The following is a 24,873-nucleotide window of genomic DNA, read 5'->3' on the forward strand; positions in this document are numbered from 1 at the left end:
AGAACAGCATGAAGTCTTTCCTCTCTCGTTTCAGGAGAATCATGTTGTTTTTCGACCAAAGTGCAATCCTGAACCTTAAGACCATAAGACAGAGAAACTGAAGTAGGACATTTAGTCCATCGAGTCTGCTTCACCATTCAATGAAATTGTGGCCAATTCGGTAACCCTAAACTCCACTTTCCTTCCTTTTCCCCCAAATTCTTGATTCCCTTACTCATTAAAATCTACCTATCTCAACCTTGAATATACTTAATGACCCAGCCTCAACAGCCCTCGTGATAAAGAATTCCACAGATTAACCCATCAATGACATTTCTAACAGCCAATGAAAAGATATCGAAGAGAATTAGATGTTTAACTCCAAGTTGCAACAAGCCAAGAAAGAATGGTCAGAGATTATTAATCTGTTAAATCAGCTGCAGTATGCAAATGAATCTCATTAGCAAACCATGGAACTAAATTTTCTTTCAACTAAGCAACAAGGCCAAACTGCAAAGCTTCTGCAGATGAGGTGTTTCTCAGGTTTAAAGAAAAACATCAAATAGACTTTAAAATGAAAAAGTGAAGGAACTAAAAGCTCAGTATGTGCATCTAGTTGCAAGGCACTATCAAGCCACATAGCAACTATCTGAAAAGCACCCATTCTCATTATTCATTCTACCTCTAATGATGTTCATGTACAGAAAATGTCTGAAGCTGGGGTTGACATTTCAAGTAGGTCTACTGAGCAGAGTGCTGGGCAGGAACATCTGATAGATCCTGGTCCACAAGTCTACTTCATTGTTGAAGATGTTGCAGTTCCACTTTCTGCAGAAGACCCAGAAGTTACAGTTCTGCAGCCTAAGTCAGAAGCAAGCGTAGTGATCCCACCACATACTGATAGAGAAACTGCGTGAAGATGAGAATGAGTGGAGACATAGGAATTGGATGAAAACTGTAACTACCTCATGAGGTGAACAAATTTTGGGAAGAGCAAGCATGTGGGGTAAAGGGTTAAAGCTATCAAAAAACAGCATGTCCGAATGGAACTATGTCGTACCAACATCAGATCAGATGGAACCAGGACCCAACATATACAGTTCTGGAGAGGTCCAATCATAGTTTATGCTTAATCAAGGTGGTGGTTATTTACTGGCAATAGTGTGGCCTGCTTTCCACTTGTAACCCAGATATGATGATATATACCTGTCTATTCTCAAGGCAAACTTCTGCAAGGTGAGTCAACAAATACTGGATTTCCTTTAAAGTGATAAGCATTTCCATGTACAATCAGAGTTTCAGATTGTTGTAAATGGTTTTATAGCAGTTCTTGAAAAGAGAATGGGTGTCTTGTCAGCATTTACTCCTCAAAGACTATTAACAACATTCTAGGGGTTTGCGATTGACTAGAAATTGATGTGAACCAGCCGTAATGGGCATTGTGGCTACAATAGCAGATTAGAAACTGTAAATTCCAAAGTATGCACGAGACAAGAGAGTAATACGATATCTTCCAGTTGGTGGAAAAAGTGCAGCTCTGACAACACTCAGGAACATTGACACCATCCAATCCAAAGCAGCCCGCTTGATCAGTGAACATTCTACCAAGTTAAACATTTGGTTCTCCGCTACATGTGCAGATGGCAGCATCTACAATGTGGACCCCCAAGGTTCCTTCAGTAACACTTTTCAAACCCATGACCTGTACCATCTAAAAGGATAAGAGCAAAAGATACATTGGAAGACCACCACCTACCTGTAAGTTCCCCCTCTGAGCCACTTACCCACTGACCTGAAATATATATCATGCTCCTTCACTATCACTGTTTCCCCAAGGATTGCAGAAATTTAAAAGGGCCTACCTGTCCATCTTTTTCCCATCTATCCAGTCCACTCTCCCCACCGACCAATCACAATTACTTCTTACCTGCATCCACTTATTGCCTTCCCAGCTACCTCCTTCCAGCCCCACCCCTACCTCATTTATCTCTCATCCTTCTAGCACCAACCCACCCCACCCCCCACATTTCTGATGAAGGGCTTCTGTCCGAAACGTCAACTACACCAACTGTCCTGCTCATTGGATGCTGCCTGACTTGCTGCGCTTTTCCAGCACTGCACTTTTTGACTCTGGCTCATCATTACCCTCCCAACAATCATTAGGGATTGGTAATAAAAGCAGGCCCAGCCGAACACACCCACAACCCATGAATTAATTTAAAAAAATGACTAAAATCAGTTTAATTGCAAATTGGCATGTGCTTCCTCTATTACAATAGTAATAACAACATAGCAGAGCAGTATAGTGGCTCAGTTTTTAACACTGCTGCCTCACAGTACAAAGGATCTGGGTTCAATTCCAGCCTTAGGCGACTGTCTGTATGGAGTTTGTACATTCTCCTCAAGTCTGTGTGGGTTTCTTCCCACAGTCCAAAGATGTGAAGGTTGGGCGGATTGGCCATGGGGAAATGGAGGGTGGTAGGATGGGTCTGGGTGGAATGTTCTTCGAAGGGTCAGTATGGGCTTGATGGGTTAAAAAGTCATTTTCACACTGTAGGGGATTCTATGGTACTAATTGCTCTTCTTTGGGAAAGGTGTTGTGGTATGGTGGTCATGCCCGTTATTCTGGGCCAGGAGGCTTGCATTCAAGTCCTACCTATTCCAGAAGTGCGTCACAATATGTGTGAACAGCTAATTTGAAAAAAACATCCTTGTGATTCATGTGCTCGAGTGGGAGCTATCTTTGCCATTCGTCTATAAGTAAAGTTAGAAGATCCAAACCTTTAAATCAGGCAATTTGATCTGCCCATGGGACTGATCTACACACAGAAAAACATGTACCTCATTGGGATGGAAGGCTTGAAATTAGGAAGGAATCTGTAAAAGTGCTATTTTTTTTCCCACATTAGCACTGATGCACAGAAGCAGAGTTTTAAAAGCATTTTTAAAATGCTTGTTTTATTTGTCAAAAAGTTCAGAACTGCTTCACTTTGAAACATGCAGTTCTGATATTTCATAAATTGTTTGCAAATGGAAACACCATAAGGAGTGAATGCAATCAGCAATGGTGTGCTTCTTCCAATGTCTGAAAGGACGGCCCATTAAATGTATTATGTTTAATTTAATCAGTGATTGATGGTTCAGACATTCATTCACCCAACTATTGATAATGGAGCCTTTGGTGAAAAATCTTTTGATTCAACACATCAGAAAAAGTTGTTTTGAAAGTATTCATTCAATACTAGAAACCTCCTTTGCCCAAATCTTTGCTGACAGTCAGATGCAGATACATGTTCAAAGATGTACGTGTATCTCCATGTACAGGCTACAAGAGCCTGTAGAGGCTGGAAAAAGTGACAGAGATGGAAAGGGGATGTAAGCATAGAGGACTCTGAACACAAAGATGAGAATTACTTTCCTCTCGGTAATTAAAGCATTCCCTGCCATGCACAGAAGCTGCATTATTTCCTTTGAGCAGTTGATATTGTCTTTCAAACATTAAGGTGGGGTCCTGAAGAGGGAAACGTTTGGGGGTGGGAATGGAATGAAGGGAGCACAATTGCTGGAAATCTGTGGGGGGTCTGCCATTATTACCAAGTGATACCAGATGGTTTTGTAAACTCATCATGAACATCATCAACGGTCCCTCACAGCTGAGGATGATTTTCTTCCACTCTCAGGAGGAGTCCGTAGGTGGCTACACGGCCTGATGTGGCTTTGCAACTTCTGTTACACTTGAGCAGATGGTGGTCATGGGAAGGGGTAGGTGGGGCATTGGTGTGCCGGCACGCCCTTTACATTGTTACCACCCCGGCTTCCATTTCTTCCCAACAGCAAGTCTCAAGGACCTCGACGTCTTCCTGGATGTTCCTCCCCGACTTTGGACAATCTTGAGCCAGTGAATCCCAGGTGCCTGTGGGAATGCCGCACTTCCCCTGTGAGGCCTTGAGAGTGCCCCTGAAGCACTTTCTCTGTCCTACCTGGGGCTCGCCTGCCATTTCGGAGCTGGGAGTAAAGCACCCTCTTGGGAGTCTCATAACGGTCATGTGGCACTGCACAGTATATAGTAACATCACACGTTCCCATCAAGAGTGAGGATGGCTATCTACAATTTCCATCCATGCTGCCTGGTGACCAGTCTGTTATAAATGACAGAGATTGATTCTCAGTACAGAAAATTTGCAAATGCCATATACTCGTTTGACTCATTTTGTAGGTTTTTGAAGTGGAGTTTTAGTACGTTTATTTCCAAATATTGGTGTTTTTCTTTTGGACTTATTTTTCCTTCTATATTATATTCACATCATTTTTATTGTGTAACTATCTGCCACTCACTAGACTTGACTGGAGGAATAATCCTGCTATAACCAGGAAACTCTGCTGCTTTTTAGTCATGTGTTTGGAAAGTCTGTAAATAAAAACCACAAGTCTTCATTCACCTCCAACTTGCAGCATAATACAAGTAAGTGGGATGATGGCCCAGTGTTATTACGACAGGTCTATTATCTTGATGTACTCCAGCTAAACTGCTTAAAAACTGGCTTCAAATCCCTGCAATGGTGACTTTTGAATCCATTTTAAAAAAAACTGGACATAAAAGTCTAATAATAACTGTGAAACTAGTGCTGTATGCTAATCTCTAGAAGTGTCAATATTTTCACAGCTTCTAACCAAACTGAGCAGCTTCAAATTCCATGTTCTGAGCAATGGGATTTACGTTCACACCAAACTTAACATGAAGAGGTTAATAGGTATTTGATATTGACATGGGCCTGACTTTTAATACAAGTTTAGATGCTTTCATCCGGAATAAAGTTATTAATGGACTCTATTACAAAATAATGCATGATAAATTAGAGCAGCAAGGAGTCAGGAGCAGTTTTGAAATTCTATGATAACATTATAATGAAACTATGACAAGCAGGTTAGCTGTGCTGACTAAACAATGGGATTTGAAACAAAGAGTCCTACCTCCTCTGACTCTATGATTGAATACCATCCCAAAAGCACTGATACAGAGAGACACATGGACTGAGGTAGCATGCCAATGAGGCGCCTTGTTCTGACTAAATGAGATTCTGTTATGAGAGGTTAGAGGGATTCTGAAAAGTGATTTGCTTCCTTTAATACAAGAATTATTATTGATAACATGAAGATAGATGACTGTGGGCTGTTTTGGATCATTGCACTGAAACAATTAGCCAGAGGAGCAAGGGAAAGAAACTACTGCCTTGTGGGCGGTTTCTTGTTGTTCAAGAAAAGGCAGAGCTCATTGCAATTCAGGAAAGTACAGGGTGAAGTGTGGTCAGAAGTTGGGGAGACAGTGTGGATAGATTTTTAACAAACAAGGGAAGCAAGGATTATGGGGTAAAGGCAGGAAGGTGATTTTGGGGATTACAACATCAGCCACAGAATCTCTACAGTGTGGAGCAGGCCATTCAGCCTCTAGAGGCTACACTTGCCCTCTGAAGAACATCCTACTCAGACCCATCCCCTACCCTATCCTTAATCCTGCATTCCCCATGGCTAACCCACCTAGCCTGCACACCCCTGAACACGATGGGCAATTTCCCACAGCCAATTCAACTAACCTGCACATCTTTGGACTGTGGGAGGAAACAGGAGCACCCAGAGGAAAACCACATAGATGGGGAGAATGTGCAAACTCCAGACGGAGTGAGGGGGCAATCAAGCCTGGGTCCCTGGAGCTGTGAGGCAGCAGTGCTGCCCATGTCCTCATGGATTGGTAGAACAGACTCGATGAGCTGAATGGCCTGCTCTTGTCCCAACATCTTATGATCTTATCTGTAAGTGAGCAGATATGGCACATTCACGCTCACAAGGGAAGAGCTGAGAAAAGTTTGGAAGTTAGCTCTTGACTTCAGGTTATACAATCAACTCTGTTGTTCCTAACTCAGTGCTCCTCCCAACATTCCTGATAAAGGGCTTATGCCTGGAACGTCAACTCTCCTGCTCTTCGGATGCTGCCTGACCTGCTGCGCTTTTCCAACTCCACACTTTTTGACACTGACTCTCCAGCATCTGCAGTCCTCATTTTGCTCCTCCCAACTTGCCATTAACTGTTGGAAAGAAGAGATATATGCTGTCACTTAAATGAGTTTGCCTGCTTGCCTGGAGGGAATCAGCCTTCTCAAGCCCAAAGCTAGATCATATTGAGGAGGCAGCACCTTGGGAATATAGAAGATGTTTCCCTTTGCTCAGGCTGATCCACAGTCTGCATGACTGATCCCATGATGGTGAGGTAGATGGCAGTTGTTTATAATTCGCCCAAATTCATTTGTGATCACATGTGACCTCCTGAATAGTAACTACACTTTCACATGGTCTTTTAGCTTTTCTTTTTATTTCTGAGCAATGGCATACAAGCTAAACAATGGTTTTGCAGATAAGTCTCCAGCTGTTACACTGAACAGCATACATGAATTGGATCTGCGTGGTAAAAGGATTCCTTTCCATTAGCTAATTTCCTGAACGTTGGGAGCTTTGTTCACCCTTCCTCTGACATGTGGTCATGAATGAGGGCTCTCCTGGCCCCACTAATGTGCACTCAGTAAATAAATGGCCTCCAACATTTTAGTATTAATTGAGAAAGAACACAGCATCTTCCGTTTAAGTGAAACTGTTCCCTAAGTGTAAACCTGTTGCCAGTCAATCCTATCAGGGTTGAATCAATGTGTTGATTTTCCATTGATCAATGATTTTGCAGATTGTCATTACTGAGTTATTACACTGTGCACTGTCAAGGTAATTAACTAAGGTATAACCCAGAGAATGATCAAAACTTAGAATGGCAATGTCATCGTTAGTGCATTGCATTATGAACACAGAGAACGGCACTTTGCACTTCCATTCATCCCTAAAGATAGATTTAAATCTATTTTAGGGCAAGCTAATGAATAAATTAATCGTGTGCACGCCTAATCTCTTAAAAAATGCTGTAGCATAATTCAGGTGAGAACTGTAGGAGCAGGAGGTCCTTCTGACAGTTTCTTGTCAGTCCAACGTTACCCTTTGATCTGCATTATGAAAAAAAACAGCAAAGACTCTTAAAAACAATCTTCCGTGTGCATAGTTAGCTTACTGTCATGGCATCCAAAAAGCCATGGAGGGCTTTAAAGGTTTAGAATTCAGATAAAGAGGGCAAATGGATTAATCAAAAGGAGGAAAATAGGCTTTAGAAGCAAGCTTTCAGGGCCTAGGGAAATTGACTGTAACAGCTTTGATAAATATGTGAAGAGAAAAGGGTTAGCAAAAACAAATGGAGGTCACAATCAGAAATGGAGGAAATAATAACAGGGAACTAAGAAATTGCAGCTCAGTGGCTGGCACTGCCACCTCACAGCACCAGGGACCTGGATTTGATTCCACCCTCGAGCAACTGTCTGTCTGGAGTTTGCACATTCTCTCTGTGTGGGTTTCTTCCAGGTGTTCCGGCTTCCTCCACAGGATGTGCATTTTAGGTGGATTGTCCATACTGAATCGTCCATAATATCCAGAGATGTGCAGGCTAGGTTAATTAGCCATGGAAAATGCAGGGTGACAGGGATAGGGTCAGAATATGTCTGGGTGAGATGCTCTTTAGATGGTTGGTCCAGACTTGATGGGCCGAATGGCCCGCTTCCACACTGTAACGTTTCTATGATTCTCATTGAACACATACTTGTGTTCCGCCTTCACAAAACAGGGTACACATAACTTCCCAGAAATGTTAGGGAAGCAAGGGTCTTGTGAGAGGGAAGTATTGAAGAAAATCAGTGTTACTAAAACAGAAGATGTTTGAGAAATGAATGGGGTTAAAGGCTAACAAATCCCCAGTGTCTGATAATCTACATCCAGAGTACTAAAGAAAGTGGTACTAGAAATATTAGTGCTCCTCTTTCAAAATTATGCAGACTCTGGTGCAGTTCCTACAGATTGGAGGATGGCAAGTGTGATTTCACTATTTTAAAAAAAGAGGGAAAAATGAACAGAAATACAAAAAAAATATAAAAACATAGATGAGGTAGCCGATCGTAAGTCACAGGGAAATTGCTACAGTCAAGGGAAGACGAGATAACAATACAGTGAGAAAGCATTCGCAGGGATAAGACAAAGTCACAAAGCTTTATAAAAGGAAAATTATGTTTAATCTACTGGATTCCATTGAAGGTATAACTAGCACAATAGGTGAGAGGCCAGTGGGATTTGGTGTATTTTGATTTTCAGAAGGCTTTTGACAAGGTCCCACATTAAGAAGCAAGTGGAAAAATTAAAGCACATGGGTTTGGGCCTAATATATTGGCATGGAGCCAAAATAGCTCAGTTGGGTGATCTGAAGGTCCCTGGTCCAATTCTGGGTTTCTACAATAAGAGCATGTCCTGACCCTTCCAGTTTGTGTTTAGCAGGGGAGGTGATGGCCTAATGAGATTATCACTGGACGGTGAACATAGTAATGCACCAGGGACCTGGGTTTGAATCCCAGCCATGCAGGGATACAAATTCAATAAAAGACTGGAATTATGGATGACCATGAATCAATTTTTGGGTCAGACTAGTAGCGGAATGGAATTCAAAGCGCAAACACATCAGCCACGAAGTTATTAAATGAAGGAGCAGGTTCAAGTGGCTGAATGGTCTACTTTTACACTTAATCCGTATGTGTGTGTGTGAGTAACAGCCACAACAGGACTAAGGACGGGCAGGTGGGCTGCTTGGTACGTTTCTCACACAGAAAGGTTCTTGATTGGTCAGGGGATCAAAGGTTACAGGGAGAAGGCAGGAGAATGTGGATGAGAAATACTTCAGCAATGATCGAATGGCGGAGCAGACTTGATGGGCTGAATAGCCTAATTCTGCTCTTAGGTCTTCTGGTCTCACAAAACAGGAGGTGTGAGACAGGTCGGGAGTTGATGGGTGGCAGTTTGAAGGCAAGGAATTTACTAAACAAATGCCTCCCCATCCTGCAAATATGCCAATGAGGCAATAAAATTCAGCATAAAGGAATAAAGTTGAAACTTTATTGCTGGAACAGCACAGCAGGTCAGGCAGCATCCAGGGAACAGGAGATTCGACGTTTCGGGCACAGGCCCTTCTTCAGGAATTTTATAACCTTTATAACCTCCACTTGCAAACAAGAATATGCAGACTGGATCAATAAATTTCCAATCAATAGTATTAACATTTACTGTCAAGGGGTGATGGCTAAATTCCTGTTGTTGGAGATGGTCATTGCTTGGCATTTGTGAGGCATGAATGTTACTCACCACTTTCCAGCTGAAGCCTGCATTTTGTCCAGATTTTGGTGGATATGAACACAGTATGAAGAGCTGTGAATGATCCTGACAACTGTGCAATTGTTGAAGAAGTAGCTGAAGATAGTTGAGGCTAAGATGCCACTCTGCAGCACTGGGGTGGTAGTTTCCCTACCTCTGAGCCAGGATACCTGAATTCAAGTCATACCTGCTCCAGAGGAATTTAATGATATCACTGATCAGGTTGGTTAGAAAATATTTACTCTGAGGAGCTGTGGGCTCTTGCAATGTATGGATAGTGAAGGTCTAGGTTCAAGTCCTATCTGGTCCAGAGATGTGTCATAACATGTCTTAAAAGTTTGATGTAAAAATATCTACCTCAAAGAGTTCATCCAAAAATGTCCTGGTGCTGAGATGATTGATCTCTAACAACCACCACCACCTTTTTTCTGGGCAGTGGGCAGCTATCTACCTGATTTCTATTGACATACACAATAAATGTTGCCTTAAAGTCAAGGGCAGTAACTGTCATCTAGGTTTCTCTCTGTCCCCTGGAGTTTCATTCTTTAGTTCAATTTTGGACCAAGGCTGTACTGAGGTCAGAAGCTGAATGGTCATGACAGAACCCAAACTGAGCAGTGAGCACATTGTTGCTGAACAAGGGCCACTTGCCAGCACAGATAATGATTCTTTCACTCACTCTGCTGATGATTAAGAGCAAACTGATACGTAATTGGCTGGATTGGATTTGTACTGTTTGTGGACAGAGCATACTTGAACAATTTTTTTATCCAGTTGTTGGACAGATACTAGTTCAATATCAAACCTACAGCTCTGCGAGCAAATCTACACCCTAAACCTCAACCTGAGCTACAAACCTTCACAAACCTTGCAAAAACCTATGGGCGCAACACGCTAAAACTTGCCCGAAGATGGGAAAGGAATGCCATCCGAGAGAGTTCCACCCGCGAACAACTGTGCTTACAGCATGAATGTTTGAGAATACAGGTACTGCCAAAATGTCTACAAACATATAAATAGAAAGCAGGAGACATCAGCTTCGCTTCACTTGGAGATCGCCACTGATGATGTTACCTAGCCAGGTAATGAAACATTTGGATATCAAACCTACAGCTCAGCAAGCAAACCTACACCCTTCAATAGCAGCACTAGATCTTTGCTCAATTTCCCTCGTTACACTTACTCCAATAAAAATCTATCAATATTGATCATACCACTTTCAATCGACTCAGTATTTGTAACCTCATGGAGACAGAGTTTCAATTTGTCCCAATGCTTTGTGTGAAAATGTGTTCTTGATTTTCCGCCTAAACAGACCAGCATGTCTAACATCATGCACTTGCCCTATCTAGTACAGATGCAACTGACCAAATGGCTTCCTCTCCACAGTATTATACAGTGATTCAGTGACTCATCTATTTTAATTGGCAACTCCAGTCAGCAGTGATAAATGCGCAACCTCACAATGCTCTCTCTGCAGCTTACATGCCTTCAGTCATTCCTTTGAATATGTTAATGTATATCATCAGTAACAGTCAAAAATATCCAAGAAAAAAATTCAAGGACTTTCATTTTGGTACTGACTGTAAACTCTGGAAGAATTCCCAACTGCACAGAAGTGAAAAAGTTATACAATTGCCATTCTGCATTAACTGACAGTGAAAGTGTAAGAGGAATCTTGGGTGAATCATTAGAGGCATTGTCACGAACTAGAAAAATGTGTCATCTTCTGCCGTGCTTTGAGTCAATCTGACAATCAATTTAATGACTCCCAATGCTGTTCCATCCAATGAGTAGGCTATAAAAGTGAAGAGGCTGCCTTCACACTGCAGTGTTTGAGAAGACTACCTGAGCAAAACATGTTCCAAATTGACACTGATAAAACATCCAATTTAAATTATTTAAATATAATGGTATGTTTCTATATATAAATGAATTTTTTTTTCAAACATTGATCCCTGTTGCACCAATTTTATGAATACTGTCCATTTGCTGCTTCAAGCAACTCACAAAACCATTGGAAGAATGACTGGGGGAAAATTAGATCAGAGTTCCACATCCATATCAACCATCTCAAGAGAGCACTTCATGGCAGTCTCAAAAAAAACCCATCAAGGGTAAAGAAGATAATATCGAGAGCAGTGATTGAAATCTTGGTAATAAGGTGGCTTTTGTCTTGACGTACAAAAAATCTGTGGATGGCATGATATGAGGAAACTCTCAGGCAGCGACAAAATCAGAGTAATTTGGATTCTGGTGGGTGGGAGGTAGGGTTAGATAATTGCAGAGAGCCAGGGTGAGTTCATGTCAAAACAAAAGTGAACTCAAATTGCTCAATGTTTAACTCTTACCACTTTCAAAACTTTCCTTAAAGTAACCTCTTTGACAACCTGTCATCCTGTCATGAAATTATCTCAATTTCTCTTCGCTGTTGCTGAGGCAATGTCTCAACTTCTTCTCTAACAGAGCTGTACTTGTCTCTGAACCATATGGATCACAGTGGTTCAAGAAGGGGGCTCATTAACACCATATTCAGGGTAACTAGGGGTGAAGTTTAAATTCTTGCCTTGCCAATAATGTTTAGATCTCATGACCAAATTGAAATTTACTTTTAACTGCATGTCTTAATCATATCCTAATACAGGAGGCAGTGACCCAGTGGTACTGTCACTGAACGTGTAACCCAGAGTCCCATGCTAATGCTCTGGGGTCAAGGGTTTTAATCCAAATATGATAGATAGTGAAATTCAAAGTTAAGGTTCTTTTATAAAGGTAACCCATTGGTGCCCACATAGAATTGTTGTTTGTTATAAAAGTCATCTGGTGCAAGAATAATATTTGGTAAAGGAAATCTGCTGTTCATACCTCTAGATCCACAGGGACATGACTGACACTTCCTTCTGATGTGACCTGGACAGCAAATCAGTGAAAGGGCGATGAGGAATAAGCAAGAAATGCCTTTGATGCCATACATCCTGTGTAACGATAACGAAAGATGTCTGAATGTAACTTGGTATCAAATTCTGTTTTCTTAGCCATTTTTAACCGTGAACAGAGGGGAGGCAAATAATTGAACAGCATCCTCAATGATGGAAGAGGCCAACACAACAATCCAACAGATAAAGCTGAAGATTTCACAGCAATCTTCAGCCAGAAGTGCCGAGTGAATGATATATTTCAGCTTCCTCCAGTGGTCCCCAGCATCACAGAGATCAGTGTTCAGCCAATTTTATTCTCTCCACATGATATCAAGTAATGGCTGGGGGCATTAGATACTGCAAAAACTATGGGCCCTGACAACATTCCAGCAATAAGACTTGTGTCCCAGAACTTGCTGTCCCCCTCGCCAAGCTGTTCCAGTACAGTTACAACACTGGCATCTACCCGACAATGTGAAAAATTGCCCAGGTGTGTCCTGTATATAAAAAGCTGGATAAATCCAACAAGGCCAATTATCACCCCATCAGTCCACTCTCGATCATTAGTAAAGTGAGGGGAGGTGTAATCAACAGTGCTATCAAGCAGTACCCGCTCAGCAATAACCTGTTCAGAGATGCCCAGTTTGGGTTCTGCCTGGGCCACTCAGCTCCTGATCGCATTTACAGTCTTGGTTCAAACATGGACAAAAGAGCTGAATTCCAGAGGTGAGGAGAGAGTGACAGCCATAGAGTCATACAGTCATAGAGGTGTACAGCATGTAAACAGACCCTTCGGTCCAACCCATCCATGCCGACCAGATATCCCAACCCAATCTAGTTCCACCTGCCAACATCCGGCCCATATCACTCCAAACCCTTCCTATTCATATACCCATCCAAATGCCTCCTAAATGTTGCAATTGTACCACCGTCTGCGTGAAAAAAGTTATCCCTTAGGTCTCTTTTATATCTTTCCCCTTTCACCTTAAACCTATGCTCTCTAGTTCTGGACTCCCCCACCCCAGGGAAAAGACTTTGCCTATTTATCCTATCCATGCCCCTCATAATTTAGTAAACCTCTATAAGGTCACCCCTCAGCCTCCGACGGTCAAGGAATAACAACCCCAGCCTGTTCAGTCTCTCCCTATAACTCAAATACTCCAACCCTGGCAACATCCTTGTAAATATTTTCAGATCCCTTTCAAGTTTCACCACATCTTTCCGATAGGAAGGAAACCAGAATTGCACGTAATATTCCAACAGTGGCCTAATCAATGTCCTGCACAGCCGCAACATGACCTCCCAACTCCTGTACTCAATACTCTGACCAATAAAGGCAAGCATACCAAATGCCTTCTTCACTTTCCTATCTACCTGCGACTTCACTTTCAAGGAGCTATGAACCTGCACTCCAAGGTCTCTTTGTTCAGCAACACTCCCTAGGACCTTACCATTAAGTGTATAAGTCCTGCTAAGATTTGCTTTCCCAAAATGCAGCACCTCACATTTATCTGAATTAAGCCCCATCTGCCACTTCTAAGCCCATTGGCCCATCTGGTCCAGATCCTGTTGTAATCTGAGGTAACCCGCTTCACTATCTACTACACTTCCAGTTTTGGTGTCATCTGCAATCAAGGCCATATTTGACCAAGTGTGGCATCCAGGGGTCCTAGCAAAACTGGAATCAATATAGATTGGGGACAAACTCACAGGATGGAGTCTTACCTGTCACAAAGATGATTGTGGTTATTGGAGGTCAATCATCTCAGCTCCAGGACATCGCTGCAGGAGTCCCTCAGGGCAGTGTCCTGGGCCCTATCATCTTCAATCACTTCAACAATGACCTTCCTGCCATCATAAGGTCAAAAGTGGGGATATTTGCTGATGATTGCACAGCAACATTCGCACTTCCTCAGATACTGAACAATATCCAGGCTTAGAATGAATAGTGGCAAGTAACAGTCACACCACACAGATGCCAGGCAGCGACTGTCAAGAGGAGATAATTTAATTCTCTCTGTTTGGAGATAGTCAATGGCATAACTATCATTGAATCCCCCACTATCAACAACGTGGGGGTTACTATTGAGTGGAAACTAAACTGGGGGCTATAAATATAATGGTTACATGAGCAGCTCAGAGGCTTGGAATTCTGCAGTGAGTAACTCCCACCTTGCCATTTCTGCCTGATGATCAAGGCACATTGACTGTGGGGCCATCACGATGACAGTAGCTTTAAATTTTTTGAACATTTGTTGTTTCCAAGGACTCATTGGGAATCTGTATATGATCTCTCAATCTTCAAGGCACAAATGTATAAAAGCTGTTAGCAATGCAATCTGTGTCAGATCACACCATTTTGTCTTGTTTCCCCCTGATGATTTAGGCTATGCTTAGCATTAGAGAAAGAGTAACACTCCTTTGAACAGGATTCAAATGTGGCATGGTTAGGGTTAAGGTTAGAGTTGGTGTTAGAGTTAGGGTTAGGTTTAGGGTGAGGGAGAGGTTTAGGCTTAGGTTTAGGGTTCGAGTTAGGGTTAGGGTTAGGGTTTGTGTTATCTAAGAATGGGTAGCTTTTGTAGGTTGAGAGCTGGCATGGTGTACCATTGCGGTTTAAATATGGAGCAAGTGCTGGATATCCTAGTTCGGGGGGTCCTGACATTAACAAGCATTTTCACTAGAGCTGAGCACGTTACAAGGATGTTGTCAGGATTGAAGTGTTTGAGCTATAGGGAGAGGCTGAATAGGCTGGGACTGTTTTTCATGGAGCATCAGAGGCTGAGGGGTGACCTTATAGATGGGTATAAAATCATGAGGGGCATGGCCAGGATGAAAAGCAATGGTCTCTTCCCCATGATAGAGGTGTCCAAGACCAGAGGGCATAGGTTTTGGGTGAGAGGGGAAAGATTTAAAAAGGGCTTAAGCGCAACTTTTGCACACAGAAGGTAGGGTGTGTATGGAATGAGCTGCCAGAGGTAGTGGCAGGGGCATCTGGATTGGTATGTGAATAGGAAGGGTATAGAGGAATATGGGCCAAATGCTGGAAAATTGGACTAGATTAATTTAAGATATCTGGTCGGCATGGATGAGTTGGATCGAAGGATCTGTTTCCGTGCTGTAGATCTCTATGTCTCTATGTCAATGCAGCACCATAGAAGCATGGTAGTACATACATAGTGACGGGGTTTGCAGAGAATTGTGCAAAAGAAATGATTGCTATTCGTTGGAGGAAACCCTCCATGAAACTTCCTGAAATTGACGTGCGGTAAACAGTGGATGAAATTGAGCTCCAAATCTCCATCACTCTCTGGGAAAGTGGGCTCCACAGACTCAGAAACCTCTGAGAGAAATAATACCTCTTTGTATCAATTTTAAACAAGGAACCCCTTTTTTAAATTGAATTGAGCCCTAATCTCTCCCACAAGGGCTAACATTATTTCAGCATCTACTCTATCAATTCCCCTCAGGATTTGAAATAAGATCATCTCTGATTCTTCTGAAGTCCAACAAATACTGATCCAATCTTTTCTAAAAAAGCTTCAATCTAGCTAACACTCAAGTGAACGTTTTTGAACTGCTTCTAATAGTATAATGCCTTTCAACAGTTAATAAGGCCCAACAGGACACAGTACTCCAGATGTGTTCTCACCCATGCCCTGACGTGGTGTATATTGTAGGGAGAAAGTGAGGTCTGCAGATGCTGGAGCTCAGAGATGGAAATGTGTTGCTGGAAAAGCGCAGCAGGTCAGGCAGCATCTAGGGAACAGGAGAAGAAGGGCTGATGCCCGAAACGTCGATTCTCCTGTTCCCTAGATGCTGCCTGACCTGCTGCGCTTTTCCAGCAACACATTTCCATCTGTGGTGTATATTGTACCCAACTCCAATGATACAAGTTTGAAGAAAAGCAGATGTGCTGATCAACATTTATCCCTCAACTAATATCTCTAAAACAAACCACCTGAATATTTACCTTATTGTTGTGTTTGGTATCTTAATTACCATTTACTTCCCATCCACCACAGCTTACTAACCTTGACAATTTTCCTGCTCCTCGGATGCTGCTTGGCCTGCTGTGCTTTTCCAGCAACACACTCTCAACCATGGTCAGTGCGTTATTTTACCTTGGATGGACTGCAGTGAAAATTTACCAGAATGATACCGGCACATCAAGGTTTCATTAACAAGACGAGATTAGACAAACTAAAGTTGTATTCTCTGCAACTTTGAAATGTAAATGTTGATCTAATCAAGGGCTTCAAAGTATGAAGATGATATTACAAGTCAGTTGGGAGAAATAATCTCTTTCAGCTGAAGAATCTCGGACTAGGAGACGTAGCCCAAAACTCCAATCCATAAGTTCATGAGTGAAATTAGGAAACACTTCTTTATCAAAAAGCAGTTGAGGGTGGGAGTTCTCTTCAAGAACCTTGAGCTATTGCTTGAACAATTGCAATTTTTAGTAGTGAGATTTTCGTTAGCCAGAGACATTAAGAGATGTGTGGCAAAAGCAGGTAAATGGAGTTAGGTTGCAAATCAGCTCTGAAACAGTATTCCAACGCAAGTTATTTTCTCTCAAGAAAGTATAATGGGAAGAAAGAGCAAAGAATAGAAATTGCATTAATCACAACTTATTATATGCTCAGAACCTGCCAAAGCACTTCACAAAGGAATATAGCACGTTTGATGAAGGGTTTTATCAAGTAATTAGACTGCAATTGTGACTTAATTTTCTTATTGCCAGTATAGATCAAAGGTTTAACAATACATTTTTGATGCTGATGGTTTCATAATAGGTACTGCATAAGTGTTTAAATATAATTTTATAACTCCACTTATATGAAACATACTTCAGCAAATGTGACAGCAAGAACACAAAACCATTGAGCACTCTTGTATTTTCGTCCCTGCTATAATCAGCATCTTACATCAGCTTCATAGCCTCTTTGGCAAATGATTTACACTTCCATTAATATTAGGAAGGTCCTTCTGACCGTCTTCAAAGCTACAGAGTAGCTTAGGAATGGGAGGAATATGGGAGAGACTCTGAAATGCTTCCTGATCAAATTCCTTAATTTGTTATATTTACAAAATAATTAATGAGTTAACTCATCCACTGAAATATTGAGGCTTCATAACACTTATCCTAAAGCACCATTCATGGGAATTCCTAACATAGCAACATAGAAAATAAATGCAGGAGGAGGCTACTCGGCCCTTCAAGCCTGCACCATTCAATATGATCATGGCTGATCATGCAATTGCAGTATCTCGTTCCCACTTTCTCTCCTTGATCCCTTTATCTGCAAGGCCCATGTCCAGCTCCTTCTGAATATACCTTCCTGTGGGAGAGAATTCCACAGGTTCACAACTTTCTGAGTGAAGAAATTCTTCCTCATCTCAGTCCTGAATGGCTTACTCCTTAGTCTTAGACTGTGGCCCCTAGTTCTGGACTTCCCCAACATCGAGAACATTCTTCCCACATATAGCCTGTCCAGTCCCATCAGAATTTTATATGTTTCTATAAGATCTCCCCTCATTCTTCTAAATTCCAGAAAGTACAAGCCGAGTCAATCCAGTCTTTCCTCATATGTCAGTCCATCCCAGGAATCAATCTGGTGAACCTTCACTGGACTCCCTCAAGAATGTCTTTCCTCAGATTAGGTGACCAAAAACAGATTAGGGCAGCACGGTGGCACAGTGGTTAGCACTGCTGCCTCACAGCGCCAGCGGCCAAGGTGCGATTCCAGCCTTGGGCGACTGTCTGTGTGGAGTTTACACGTTCTCCCCGTGTCTGCATGGGTTTCCTCCAGGGGCTCTAGTTTCCTCCCACAGTCCAAAGATGTGCAAGTCAGGTGAATTGGTTATGTTAAATTGCCCACAGTGTTAGGGAGATGTGTCTGGGTGGGTTGCTCTTCGGAGAGTTGGTGTGGACTGGTTGGGGCGAAGGGCCTGTTTCCACACTGTAGGAAATCTAAAAAAAAACTGTACACAGTACTCAGCTGTGGCCTCGCCAAGGCCCTATATAACTTCAGCAAGACATCCTTACTCCGATACTCAAATCCTCTCACTATGAAGGCCAGCACGCTGTTAGCTTTCCTCACCTCCTGCTGCACCTGCACGCTAACCTTCAGCAACGTTTCCACCATGACACCCAAGTCTCTTTTCCTAAACTGCCATCATTCAGATAAAAGTCTGCCTTCCTGCTTCTGTGCCCAAAATAGATAAAGAAATTATGTTAAATTTGTGGAACTTACACAGTTCATTTTGTCTAACCCTGTGTTGTAAAGAAGCATCTCTCACTGTACTGCATTTCATAGCTTTTGGTGCCTTTTTGCACGATGTGCTACCCAGCTTCCTCATGAATGAATATGTTACACCTTTTACCACACTTGGTCATCTTAGAAATGAGTTACACATTCCCACTATGCTGAATAAAAATGTTCTATCTGAATTCTCTGGTGGATTTCTAATGACCTTTTGTTTTTTTATTTGATGTCTCCCATCTTTTTTCAAATACCCTACATCTTCTCAATGTCTATCTTGTCAATTCTCTTCATAGACTTAAAAACTATTATCTAACATCATTCTCTTTTCTAGAGGAAACTCTATTGCCTATCTGCCTCTTACTGGTGACCCCTTTTAATTCTTTCCTTTGACCCCTCCAGTCTTTTCATCCATCCTGCTATCCAGTGCAGGAGCATTCTAGTAACCTGTGAGCTATTGGCACTGTAGCTGTGAATGTATCATATTTTGTCCAGTTGTTACTCTCTGATCCTGGTAGAGACAAGGAGTATAAGTTTTCTAAAGAAACCCTGAGCTTTGCTTCCAACTGGCTAGAAAGAGACTATTCAGTCCCTCAAGCCTATTCTACCTTTCAATTAATTGGTGGATGATCTGCATTTCAACTCCATCTACTTTTCTTGCTCTACCAGCCTTAAGACCCACTAATAGAAATCTATCAATCCAAGCTTTGCAATTTTCATTTATCCCTGACACATTTTTCAGAGAATGAGTTCCAGATTACCATGACTATTTGAGTTGTGAAAACACATTTGGTTCACTAAAGTTCTTGAGGGAAGGAAGTCTTCGGTTCCTACCTGATCTGGTCTACATGTTACTGCAAACCTACAGAAATGTGATTGACTTTTAACTGACATCTGGACAATTCCGGATGTGCAATAATTGCCAGCCCAGCCAATGAGGTTTACGTTCCATAAACCACAAAAAAAAATGAGTGTGTCTCATGTCATCATTGAATGACATAAGCTCCAATATTCATGTTCTCCCTTTGTGGATGTCCAATACCAACTCCATCACCTCCTCCCCACAAACTTCCCAAACAGTTGTCTTCTTTCTCTCTGTTCAGCGTATCCAAACAACCCATGTTAAAATATGTCACTTAAATAACCGCTTAATTGTTGACAGTCAAAGGAACACAAATCATGGCAGCTTCTCATGATTCAAACTTTACTTTTGTTATTCAGTCACAGAGTGTGTGCCTGTTGTTGAAACAGTCAGCATTTGTTATTCAATCACAGAGTGTGTACCTGTTGTTGAAACAGTCAGCATTTGTTATTCAGTCACAGAGGGTGCCTGTTGTTGAAACAGTCAGCATTTGTTATTCAGTCACAGAGTGTGTACCTGTTGTTGAAACAGTCAGCATTTGATATTCAGTCACAGAGGGTCCCTGTTGTTGAAACAGTCAGCATTTGTTATTCAGTCACAGAGGGTGCATCTGTTGTTGAAACAGTCAGCATTTGTTATTCAGTCACAGAGTGTGTACCTGTTGTTGAAACAACCAGCATTTGTTATTCAGTCACAGAGTGTGTGCCTGTTGTTGAAAGAGCCAGTATTTGTTATTCAGTCACAGAGTGTGCCTGTTGTTGAAACAGTCAGCATTTGTTATTTAGTCACAGAGGGTGTGCCTGTTGTTGAAACAGTCAGCATTTGTTATTCAGTCACAGAGTGTGCATCTGTTGTTGAAACAGCCAGCATTTGTTATTCAGTCACAGAGTGTGCATCTGTTGTTGAAACAGTCAGCATTTGTTATTCAATCAGAGAGTGTGCCTGTTGTTGAAACAGTCAGCATTTGTTACTCAGTCACAGAGGGTCCCTGTTGTTGAAACAGCCAGTATTTGTTATTCAGTCACAGAGTGTGTACCTGTTGTTGAAACAGTCAGCATTTGTTATTCAGTCACAGAGTGTGTGCCTGTTGTTGAAACAGCCAGTATTTGGTATTCAGTCACAGAGGGTGCCTGTTGTTGAAACAGTCAGCATTTGTTATTCAGTCACAGAGTGTGTACCTGTTGTTAAAACAGTCAGCGTTTGTTATTCAGTCACAGAGTGTGCATCTGTTGTTGAAACAGTCAGCATTTGTTATTTAGTCAAAGAGGGTGTGCCTGTTGTTGAATCAGCCAGCATTTGTTATTCAGTCACAGAGGGTGCCTGTTGTTGAAACAGTCAGCATTTGTTATTAAGTCACAAAGTGTGTACCTGTTGTTGAAACTGTCAGCATTTGTTATTCAGTCACAGAGTGTGTACCTGTTGTTGAAACAGTCAGCATTTGTTATTTAGTCACAGAGGGTCCCTGTTGTTGAAACAGCCAGCATTTGTTATTCAGTCACAGAGGGTGCCTATTGTTGAAACAGACAGCATTTGTTATTCAGTCACAGAGGGTGCCTGTTGTTGAAACAGACAGCATTTGTTATTCAGTCACAGAGGCTGCCTGTTGTTGAAACAGCCAGTATTTGTTATTCAGTCACAGAGTGTGCATCTGTTGTTGAAACAGTCAGCATTTGTTATTCAGTCACAGAGCATCCCTGTTGTTGAAACAGTCAGCATTTGTTATTCAGTCACAGAGGCTGCCTGTTGTTGAAACAGCCAGCATTTGTTATTCAGTCACAGAGGGTGCCTGTTGTTGAAACAGCCAGCATTTGTTATTCAGTCACAGAGTGTTTAAATGTTGTTGAAACAGTCAGCATTTGTTATTCAATCACAGAGAGTGCCTGTTGTTGAAACAGTCAGCATTTGTTATTTAGTCACAGAGGGTGTGCCTGTTGTTGAAACAGCCAGCATTTGTTATTCAGTCACAGAGTGTGCATCTGTTGTTCAATCAGAGAGTGTGCCTGTTGTTGAAACAGTCAGCATTTGTTATTCGGTCACAGAGGGTCCCTGTTGTTGAAACAATCAGCATTTGTTATTCAATCACAGAGTGTGTACCTGTTGTTGAATCAGTCAGCATTTGTTATTTAGCCACAGAGGGTGCCTGTTGTTGAAACAGCCAGCATTTGTTATTCAGTCACAGTGGGTGCCTGTTGTTGAAACAGTCAGCATTTGTTATTCAGTTACATAGTGTGCTGCCTGTGGTTGAAACAGCCAGTATTTGTTATAAAGTCACAGAGGGTTCCTGTTGTTGAAACAGTCAGCATTTGTAATTCAGTCGCAGAGTGTGTACCTGTTGTTGAAACAGTCAGCATTTGTTATTCAGTCACAGAGTGTGTACCTGTTGTTGAAACAGTCAGCGTTTGTTATTCAGTCACAGAGTGTGTACCTGTTGTTGAAACAACCAGCATTTGTTATTCAGTCACAGAGTGTGTACCTGTTGTTGAAACAGTCAGCATTTGTTATTCAGTCACACAGGGTGCCTGTTGTTGGAACAGTCAGCATTTGTTATTCAGTCACAGAGGGTCCCTGTTGTTGAAACAGTCAGCATTTGTTATTCAGTCACAGAGGGTGCCTGTTGTTGAAACAGTCAGCATTTGTTATTCAGTCACAGAGTGTGTACGTGTTGTTGAACCAACCAGCATTTTTTATTCAGTCACAGAGTGTGTACCTGTTGTTGAAACAGCCACTATATGTTATTCAGTCACAGAGGGTGCCTGTTGTTGCAACAGTCAGCATTTGTTATTCAATTACAGAGTGTGCCTGTTGTTGAAACAGTCAGCATTTGTTAATTAGTCACTGAGGGAGTGCCTGTTGTTGAAACAGCCAGCATTTGTTATTCAGTCACAGAGTGTGCATCTGTTGTTGAAACAGTCAGCATTTGTTATTCAATCACAGAGTGTGCACCTGTTGTTGAAACAGTCAGCATTTGTTATTCAGTCACAGAGTGTGTACCTGTTGTTGAAACAGTCAGCATTTGTTATTTAGTCACAGAGGGTGCCTGTTGTTGAAACAGCCAGCATTTGTTATTCAGTCACAGAGGGTCCCTGTTGTTGAAACTGTCAGCATTTGTTATTCAGTCACAGAGAGTGTATGTGTTGTTGAAACAGTCAGCATTTGTTGTTCAGTCACAGAGGGTCCCTGTTGTTGGAACAGTCAGCATTTGTTATTCAGTCAAAGAGGGTGCCTGTTGTTGAAACAGACAGCATTTGTTATTAAGTCACAGAGTGTGTACTTGTTGTTGAAACAGTCAGCATTTGTTATTCAGTCACAGAGTGTGTACCTGTTGTTGAAACAGCTAGCACTTTTTATTCAGTCACAGAGGGCGCCTATTGTTGAAACAGACAGCATTTGTTATTCAGTCACAGAGCGTGCCCATTGTTGGAACAGCCAGTATTTGTTATTCAGTCACAGAGGGTGCCTGTTGTTGAAACAACCAGTATTTGTTATTCAGTCACAGAGTCTGCCTGTTGTTGAAACAGCCTGCATTTGTAATTCAATCACAGAGTGTGCCTGTTGTTGAAACAGTCAGCATTTGTTATTCAGTCACAGAGGGTGCATATTGTTGAAACAGTCAGCATTTGTTATTCAGTCACAGAGTGTGCATCTGTTGTTGAAACAGTCAGCATTTGTTATTCAGTCACAGAGTGTGCATCTGTTTGTGAAACAGTCAGCATTTGTTATTCAGTCACAGAGTGTGTACCTGTTGTTGAAAGAGTCAGCATTTGTTATTCAGTCACAGAGTGTGTACCTGTTGTTGAAACAGTCAGCATTTGTTATTCAGTCACAGGATGTGCATCTGTTGTTGAAACAGTCAGCATTTGTTATTCAGTCACGCAGTGTGTACCTGTTGTTGAAACAGTCAGCATTTGTTATTCAGTCACAGAGTGTGCGACTGTTGTTGATACAGCCAGTATTTGTTATTCAGTCACAGAGTGTGTACCTGTTGTTGAAACAGTCAGCATTTGTTATTCAGTCACAGAGGGTGCCTGTTGTTGAAACAGTCAGCATTTGTTATTCAATCACAGAGTGTGCCTGTTGTTGAAACAGTCAGCATTTGTTATTTAGTCACAGAGGGTGTGCCTGTTGTTGAAACAGCCAGCATTTGTTATTCAGTCACAGAGGGTGCCTGTTGTTGAAACAGTCAGCATTTGTTATTCAGTCACAGAGTGTGTACCTGTTGTTGAAACAGTCAGCATTTGTTTTTTAGTCACAGAGGGTCCCTGTTGTTGAAACAGTCAGCATTTGTTATTCAGTCACAGAGGCTGCCTGTTGTTTAAACAGTCAACATTTGTTATTCAGTCACAGAGTGTGCCTGTTGTTGAAACAGACAGCATTTGTTATTCAGTCACAGAGGGTGCCTGTTGTTGAAACAGCCAGTATATGTTATTCAGTTACAGAGTGTGCATCTGTTGTTGAAACAGTCAGCATTTGTTTTTCAGTCACAGAGGGTCCCTGTTGTTGAAACAGTCAGCATTTGTTATTCAGTCACAGAGGCTGCCTGTTGTTTAAACAGTCAGCATTTGTTATTCAGTCACAGAGGGTGCCTGTTGTTGAAACAGTCAGCATTTGTTATTCAGTCACAGAGTGTGATTCTCTTGTTGAAACAACCAGCATTTGTTATTCAGTCACAGAGTGTGTACCTGTTGTTGAAACAGCCAGTATATGTTATTCAGTCACAGAGTGTGCATCTGTTGTTCAATCAGAGAGTGTGCCTGTTGTTGAATCATTCAGCATTTGTTATTTAGTCACAGAGGGTGCCTGTTGTTGAAACAGTCAGCATTTGTTATTCAGTCACAGTGGGTCCCTGTTGTTGAAACAGTCAGCATTTGTTATTCAGTCACAGAGTGTGCTGCCCGTTGTTGAAACAGCCAGTATTTGGTATTCAGTCACAGAGGGTGCCTGTTGTTGAAACAACCAGTATTTGTTATTCAGTCACAGAGTCTGCCTGTTGTTGAAACAGCCTGCATTTGTAATTCAATCACAGAGTGTGCATCTGCTGTTGAAACAGTCAGCATTTGTTATTCAGTCACAGAGGGTGCATATTGTTGAAACAGTCAGCATTTGTTATTCAATCACAGAGTGTGCCTGTTGTTGAAACAGTCAGCATTTGTTATTTAGTCACAGAGGGTGTGCCTGTTGTTGAAACAGCCAGCATTTGTTATTCAGTCACAGAGTGTGTACCTGTTGTTGAAAGAGTTAGCATTTGTTATTCAGTCACAGAGTGTGTACCTGTTGTTGAAACAGTCAGCATTTGTGATTCAGTCACAGGATGTGCATCTGTTGTTGAAACAGTCAGCATTTGTTATTCAGTCACGCAGTGTGTACCTGTTGTTGAAACAGTCAGCATTTGTTATTCAGTCACAGAGTGTGCGACTGTTGTTGATACAGCCAGTATTTGTTATTCAGTCACAGAGTGTGTACCTGTTGTTGAAACAGTCAGCATTTGTTATTCAGTCACAGAGGGTGCCTGTTGTTGAAACAGTCAGCATTTGTTATTCAATCACAGAGTGTGCCTGTTGTTGAAACAGTCAGCATTTGT

This window comes from Chiloscyllium plagiosum, unplaced genomic scaffold (genome assembly GCF_037043375.1).
Source record: "Chiloscyllium plagiosum isolate Xiang-an unplaced genomic scaffold, Cpla_swu_hap1 HiC_scaffold_11, whole genome shotgun sequence".
NCBI lineage: Eukaryota > Metazoa > Chordata > Chondrichthyes > Orectolobiformes > Hemiscylliidae > Chiloscyllium > Chiloscyllium plagiosum.